The 8449-nt window shown below is 43.3% G+C and overlaps 1 long non-coding RNA gene across 2 annotated transcripts; it reads left to right on the top strand.

Annotated features, from left to right (window-relative positions):
- Positions 1 to 267: 267 nt before the first annotated feature.
- LOC123087692 (uncharacterized) lies at positions 268 to 4510 on the top strand. 2 transcript variants are annotated; one of them, XR_006441485.1, is made up of 3 exons: positions 268 to 806; positions 882 to 1398; positions 2753 to 4510. It is a non-coding gene; the product is annotated as an uncharacterized lncRNA (long non-coding RNA). The 2 variants fall into 2 exon arrangements; XR_006441484.1 differs by having other exon boundaries at positions 273 to 806; positions 890 to 1398.
- The last annotated feature ends 3939 nt before the right edge of the window (positions 4511 to 8449 follow it).

Genomic DNA, 8449 nt, shown 5'->3' with positions numbered 1-8449 from the left:
ATTGCCTTTATGACGGACATCGAGGGACCGTCATGGAAATTGTCATGGATCGACTAGCTAGGCCTAGCCTTTTACTTCTTGATCCATGATTGGACCGTCATGGATGGCTCCTGATGATGTGTCGTGCATGCCCTTTGTCTGACCCACATGTCAGTTGAAAGCAATCAACATGTAGAAAAAAAAGAGCAAAACTGTGAAGGAGCGCGCGCGAAGGAAAATTTTAAGTCACGAGCGCGGGGAGTGAAATTGTAAGCCAGCCCATTTAACTACAGAGTCCACACCAGCCTAACCCTAGTTACCTTTCTCCCATCTCCCGTACCAACCATAGCCGCCGCCACTTCACCTTCCTCCTCTCGCCGCTCCATGTCGGTGCCGGCGCCGACAGCGCTGGCCCTGAACCACACCGCGTCGAGCCCCTCCACATCTATCCCGCCCGGGACCCCTCCCCATTCCACGCCTCTCCCCATTCAGATCGGCCCCTCGAGTTATTGCATCCCAGTCATACCCCTCGATCTGAGGCGGCAGCGGTGGCGGGGGGGCCAACTGCCGGATTTGGACGGCCCTGAGGTCGCTGGCGGCGTGCATTGATCCAGCTCCATCTGGCGGCGAGCTGAGGTGAGGTACAGCCGTACAGGAGGTGGCAACACAGCCACGGATGCAGAGTACATCGGCGACCTGTGGCTCGGTCCAATTGTCCGTCAGCCGCCCAGTCGTCGCTCCCCTCATCGTCGCGGTCGTCTTCTCCATCCGTGGTGCGCAGCCTCCTCTATGCGTCGCCGTTCACCTTCTCCAGCCGGAAAGACCCAGTACGTACCTCTGCACCAGTCCCGTACCCTACCGTTCCCCTCTGCTCGTCTCCGCTAATATAAGGTTTATTGGAGCTCTGCAGAGGAGTACAGAGTACCACCAGGACGAGCAAAACACTTGGGGCAGAACACCGGCCATGGATTGATCTAGCCGTACCTGTTAAAGGATGGCTGGAGGCCTCGTTGGCCATGTTGAACCAGTACAGAGAAAACATCTGGGCGTCTGCCTTGTTCGGCATTAAAACGAACAGCAAGGGCAGGAGCACCACTGAGGGTTACTCGTTCGTTACTGATTGTTTGTGCTTTGTTCCTTCCTAGTCACATTGTGAAGCACATTCATTTTTTGTACTGCAAACAAAAAGTATTAGGCAAATCTCCGTTCTTGTTGCAGTTCAAGCATTGTTTTGTAGTTGTACACTTATAATTCAGAGTAATGGCCCGCAAGATTTATCCTATCAGCTTTTAGTATTAAGAAACTCATACCATTTTATATCTAACTGAAGAAAACCTCATATTTGCAGATTCTGTAGGTACATTTTACTGCAGTGTCCAATGTTTCTGCATGCACATAATGGTGATGGGTCCCACACCGGTCAGTGCATCTAATGGTCTTTGTACATCTAAAAACATTTTTCACTTGGTGATGATATCTGCACTGCCCTTGCCTGCATAATTTGAATATCTCACATGGACTAGAAACATTTTTTTACTTGGTGATGATATCTGCACAGCCCTTTCCTGAACATGCCCTTTATGTTATTCATACACTTTACTCAAGCATCTATTTGCCCTTATGTTCTGCTAGGGCTCAATGTTTTCTGGAAGTAAGCTTGACTGAAAATACACGTAATTCAATGCTTGTTCTTCTAACTAAAAATTCAGTTCATGATTCTGGTCCTATACTTACTGAAATGATTACTATAGAGGTCAAAAAGCTTTCAAATTCAAGAATAAGGAGAGTATTTTCTGTTTTCTTTCCGCCAATTTCTTTTCATATAAATATGACATTTATTGTTTATAGTTAATGGGCTTGTTTTAGCTATGTAGTTTTCAAACTATATGATTTCTGGTTATTGGATAATAAACTTTCATGTAGCTCTCGACTGCCCACACATATGTAGCTGTACAATTTAATCTCTAGATACATCATACATGCAAATTATATCTCCCTGTCTCCTTCTATAGGTACCTAAAATACTTGACAAAGAAGCGAAATGACAAACAAGCCGCTTGAAGTTCCATGTGCTGTGTCGAATCTTATTTTTTTGTACAATGAATCAAAACTCTTAGTGCTCTAATTCCTGTGCAATGCTTTGTGCCAAAATCATATAATTTTCATAGCTTCTTGGTCAGTTCGTCTTTTATCTTCTTGGTCAGTTCGTCTTTTATCTTCCGTGACCACGAGATAATTTTCACGAATTAGTATCTTAATTGATTTTGGTCTGTGGCTACCTAATTCTAGAGATGGAATAGAATAGAATAGGTTGAGGGGATCGATCTGAAACTAAGTAGGCACATATTTCAGTGTAGGTTAGTCAGTGGTTTTGGAGCAAAATTGTACGCCCCGAAAGAAATATCTACACACGGAAGAAAAAAATAAAATGGTATTTCGAAACATCTGAACGACATTTCAATGCAACGGGAGCACCATATCTGTAGAGTGCTAAAGCTGCACTTGTTGTTTTTCATTTCCTGCTATTCGATTTGCTATTAATCTTACTTTCTCAATGTACAGATGTGCTTCACAAATTTTAAAATATCTTGATGATTAACACTTTAACTTAAGGAGATATTTCCATAAGCAAGTTTAGTTTCTTCCTGTGCTGGGTTCTATTAGCTTATTCTGAATCTGAACATGACATGACGAACCACTGAGACGTGATCAGATCAATTTGTTTTGTGTGTGTGTATAACAAGTTCCTTTGATTGATTGGCATACATCTCAGGCACACATACTGGAACACGGCGGTCCAGCCAACCTCTGGCCTCCCTTCCTCCCCGACGGTGCTATGGAACCAACGCTGGGTTCCGCTACCCCTGACCATGGCCTAACACGCACGGACTGAAGATAAGTTATTCTATTTCTTCCTTAAAGTGAGATCGTTTGCTTCTCTGATCCAGTTCTAGTAATTTATATAAGGCCTTAGCTTGTTGTCAGGGAGGAACTTTCATCTCATTGCTAAAACTTGGGTAAACTGTGGGCATACAAAATACATCTTTGTTTTTGTTGCCTTACAAACATGGTTGTGAACAAACCGAATGTTGGCAAACAATTGTATATCCATTTTCACTTATTATGATATTTCTGAAAGTGAAAGGGACTAAGAATAGCACAGAGAGCAGAGAGCACACGGGTTATGTTGGAAAAATTGGTCGAAGTTACAATGCATTAGCTGGCATAAATATAGCACAACTAGCATGCCTAGATGCACACAACGTTGATGGTAAGATATGCTTGACAACTACCTAACAGGATCAGATTATTCATTTTGTAAATGTAAAAAAAATATTATTGTCTTCACAACGTCCACCACTGAATATCTCTATGTATTTCTAGACCTTGATTTGATATTAAAAAGACAATCCAATTTATCTTCTCGCTTATGTCCTAGAAGGTTTCAGGATCTGTATCTATATTCGTGATTGCTACTGCATGTGTTCTGACTCGGCTTGTACCTTCATTAAAATGAAGTAATACTTAAGCTATGTATGAGTCTGATTCGTGCAAGCCTTGTTCCTACTGCTGCCACCTTGTATAAATATATACTGGTTCGTGCAATACTTGCTCCTACTTCAAATTTTTGGTCTGAACGTACCTATATATACTTGCATCAGACTAAATTTGTAGTCTGATTCGTGAAGTAGGAGCAAGGGTTGTTCCTACTGCTGCCACCATGTATAAATATATACTGGTTAATTTCATTTAACTATTTTTTCTGTCACAAATAATAGTACTATGCTAGTCAAGTGGGCAGCGTATAGAATCGTCTTGCACAGAAGTAACACGGATAATATAATCAATGGGTTTATGATAGAAAATCATTTCTGTATATCCTGAATGAATATAAACGATGCATGATTATTTCAAGTTGCACTTTCCTATCTATTATCTCATTGTTTATCAAGTATTTTCATGTTTCATAGTCCACTACATTACAATGGGTTTATATGGCCTGAACTACTGCTGCTATAGTAGGAGTTATGTGATGTGTGTTTCGTCACTTTGTCATTTGACACACTTTTTTTGGGTTAATTTTAAGCAACCTCATGTTTAATCTTGTTTTATAGTAGATACAATGTTATTCTCATTTGTAGGCACTACAAGATTTAAGAATTCTGGACATGTAATTCATTTTTATATTTGTTGCAATTTTCTTATTTCTACTATCTTTCCATATGTGCAAATATCTAATATTCTTGTTAATATGCTAGGTAAGATTGGATACTGTGCTACTTGGTGCTGCCCATCACGGCATGATCGTTGCCATCAAGAACGTCGATGGCAAGAGCTTGAATAACAGCCTCAATAGTTTATATGTTCTGTTGATGTAAAATGGATTGTACTGGTTCATAACTCTGTTGTGTGATATATTTTATCAATCTATGTTGTATGTCATCACTTTGTAGAGGATTTTTTAAACTGCTGTGTTGTAGATACATACAGATGGCTGTGTTAAACTTTGTAATGTTTCACACCTTGCAAAGATTTTTTGTTGGGAAAATTTGGCATTAGGATTTGTGTAACGCTCTTTAAATTGGCCCTTAAAAACATAGTCAAATTCTGGCCAAAAGAAACGGGATAATGGGCTAAGCCAAATTTAAAGCGCCCTTTAAATTGTGCCTAAATTCATGACGAATTTCGTGACGGAAAATAGTATCCACGTAATTCAAATTACTCAATTGAAAATCCTACGTGGCGTTAGTCCATGACAGATTGTTCCGTCACAAAGGTTTGGGCCTGGGCGGGCCAGGGGCAGATCCATGACAGCCAAGAACCGTCATGGTAGGTACGATATCAAATTATGACGCGATATACATGACGGATTTCAAATCCGTCAAGGATGGACACCCATGACAGTTTTTCACTAATTTGTGACGGACTAGATCCGTCATGTATTAGCAGATTTCTTGTAGTGATCGGCGGAGGTCCGTGGTAGTGGTGGTCGGGGCTTCCGTGTGTCGATGGTTGGATCGGTGCCTCTTGCCACAGACTTGGCGTCGTCTGAGTTGGTTGCTCAATGATGGTTGTTGGCAGCCATTGGGTCACGTCCCTCCGGTCCATCAGGATTGGAGGGAATGCAGGCGTGGGCGCCCTGACGATGGTGGCACTGACCCTGGCTTGGTGGGTGATGCCGGGCTTCTCTTGCCGCAGTTAGTGCACTGTGAAGCGGACGGTGGGCGGGGTCTCATGGCTTGGAAGCTGGAGCGGCGGCCCTGGAAGGTGGTCCGCTTGCTTGGCCTTTCGACGGGCACCATGGCAGTGGTTGTGGCTATACTTCTTGGTCATGTGGGCAATAAGAGGTGTATCGGCGGATGGCTCAGGTGGACCATTTGTCTTCGGTAGTGGAAGCGCTTCAAACTGGAGTTGGGGATCTAGACTCGCCACGCCGCTCTTTAAGACCTCATGGTGGCATGGGGAGCTACCAAGTGAAAGCTCTGCGCTTGGCCGTCGATGACGGCGACGCTTGTGGGCGTCGTTATTTTCTTGAAGACGTTGTCATGGTACTCTGCTCCGTGTCTGGGTTTCGGGTGAAAACCCTTGTCCATTGGACTTGACGGCGGCGACGCCTGACGCCTTCCCCTCTCTTGAGGGCATTGTCGTGCAGCTTAGGTGTTCTAGGGTGTTGTGTGCGGGGTTCTCATATCTTCATGTATTATCTTTCGGTCTCGTAGTCCCTAGCTGTCTGCGTCTTCTGTTTATCCTGGGATCAACTTTGTAAGAGGACTACCTCACCATCTTGTATCTTTAAACCATTTACTTTGTTTGGTTGTTGCTTTCTTTATAAAGTGGGGCGAAAGCCTGTTTTGAGAATATGCCATCTCGAATTTGTTGAACCACCATTTCTTGCTCATCCTTCTTCGGAAATTTCGAAGGTCCAGGTGTATCAAGAGCATGCCAGCACTCGCATCGCTCATCTCCTTTCAGAATTATCGTTTGCAAATTCAAAGCTCGCTCCAGCATGGATCTTATAAATGTAAATTGTTGTTTTAGTGACCTAGGTCCAGTAAATTCTAGCTCTTTCAAAAAGCTATTCTTAGGGTCGTCAAAGTGAATTTCCCATTGAGGGGTCCTTCTTTTGGGGTACAGTTGTCTGGATTTGTCATCCACATCACATATATGTTCCCAAACCTACATTGAGCTCTAAATGTTGAAAAGGAAAGAAAGGCAATATAAGTAAGGAGAAAAATACTGAGAAAGACATCACCTCAATATGCAATATTTCGGTGCATGGTGCCGCCAGAAGAAACGTTGTCATCCATAAAAGGTCGAATTCAAGAAAGATACCACGCACGTTGAGCTTCCTTAGCTTACAGAACGCGGGGAGGAGTTGCTAATTTTCAGGTTGTATGCAAAGCTGATCACAGGATAAATAAATTCAGAAAAAGAAGAATGTGTAGTTCGCAATCGCATTAATGAGATTATCTAATAAATACGTATATGGATATTCTTTATCATGCATAAACGCATATACAATGTATGTCTGAAAGTTATGACAATATAGTGAATAATACTAAATGGAAAAAATAACGTGAACACTTGGCAGAAATAAACTACTACATCCATCCGTTTCTAAATATAAGTTTTTTTAGAGATTCCGATATGAGCTCCTAATATTTCGCAAACAAAAAGTCCATGTAGTCTGAAATGGACAAAACTTTCCTTCCTCAAGAAAAAGTCCATACATGATAGAGTGTGGCTCTGTTGAGTATCCTAGCTAGGACCTAGGAGGCCTGGATCTCAAGGGTAGTAACGTATTGCACACCTATTGCCGCGGGAGACGACGCCTTATAGTAGTGGAGGCGCATTCCTGAAGTACGCCTAACTCCGTCCCTCTCTCGCAGCAACAGAGCCGACACACAGAGAGCTCTCTCGTTCGCTGCCGTCTCAAGTAGTTGTTGCCGGCATGATCTCCGGCACCAAGCGCTCCTCCCGGTCGACACTCGGCACCGCCGGTGTAGGCCGCGCGGACCCTGGGTCCGGCCGACGCACGAGGTCGAGGGGAATCAATCCGCTCTGCTCCCGTGCCTGTGCGATGCGCCCTTCAGGTGTTCGGTGAAATGCCAGCCCGGGCACAACTAAGGCAAGTCTCTGATAATTTGCTCTATTATACTAGGTGGCAATAAAACCCATGTTTACAAACCATGAGAGTGTATTAGTTTGGTACGGATCTAGTACTAGAAAACTACAGTGTCATTTATTTACAGATCCAAAAATTGTAGGGACGGAAGGTGTGTATTCTTGGAGGCAAAGCATGTGCAGCCTTAACATTTTCTTATATCGGGAGAATTTTGGTTTTGTAGATTCCGGAGTGACGAGGTCATGCCTTCATCTTCTTCATGGGGATGACTGCACTGCAGAAAAATTGGATGTGGGGGATTCCCATATCACTGAAACTACAGAATATAAGGTAATCGACAGATTTTTTGTATCTCAGCTGTCAGGATAGAACTATGGCATACATGCACAGTGACAAGCAACCATACTACTGAATAAGTTTAATATGAATCACATATGTTTCAACTATGACATGGTCACAACTGATTATTGGTACAACAGGTTCTAGAGTAGACAGATAGAAATAAGGTGCATGCTTGTGCTGTCCAATACCAACCAACATGTAGACTAAAATCATGGTGATGCTTTTCTCCATGTTTTTTAAGGGATAGCATGGTTTTCAGATGGGACATAAGGCCTTGGGGGCATCTGTAGATTCTGGAACCTCCCTGTCAACATGTTTACCACCTTTGTCATCGAGGGACGGTTCTTTGGGTTCCACTGGATGCACCACAGTGCCACTGTGGCTAGTTTTCTAACCTTTTCTTTCTCTTCTTCTGCCGTGTCCCCTGTAAGCGCCAAGTCCTGGCCAGCGATAACTTCCTCATAGATGCATTCCGGGAGGTATACCTCGTTCTGGCTCTCAGTCCTTGGATCTGAGTTCCTCCTACCACTCACCATCTCCAACACCAGCATGCCAAAACTGTACACGTCTGACTTGTGGGATATGCCCCCAAAGTTCCGGGAATATAGCTCCGGTGCAATATAGCCCAGTGTGCCTCTTGCTGCAGTTAATGTAATGATGCTTTGGTCCCTGGCACACAGCTTTGCTAGGCCAAAGTCTAAAATCTTTGGATTGAAGTTGTAGTCCAGCAAGATGTTGTGAGGCTTGATGTCAAAGTGGAGAACGCGCTGGTTGCATCCTTGATGTAGATATTCCATTCCTCGTGCAATGCCTAAAGCAATATCTAGCATTTTTTTCAGGTACTAAGAGAGTCTGAAAAATATTAGAGTCGCGAGAGAATATGTATTTCTCCAGTGACTCGTTAGGCATGAATTCATAAATAAGAGCCCGTCTTGTTCCTTCATAGCAATATCCCAGGAGGCGGACAATATTTGTATGGTGGATTAGTCCAATAGTTGCAAC

This window comes from Triticum aestivum, chromosome 4A (assembly GCF_018294505.1).
Source record: "Triticum aestivum cultivar Chinese Spring chromosome 4A, IWGSC CS RefSeq v2.1, whole genome shotgun sequence".
Classification (NCBI taxonomy): Eukaryota; Viridiplantae; Streptophyta; class Magnoliopsida; order Poales; family Poaceae; genus Triticum; species Triticum aestivum.
This window is presented reverse-complemented; position numbering and strand designations above follow the sequence as displayed.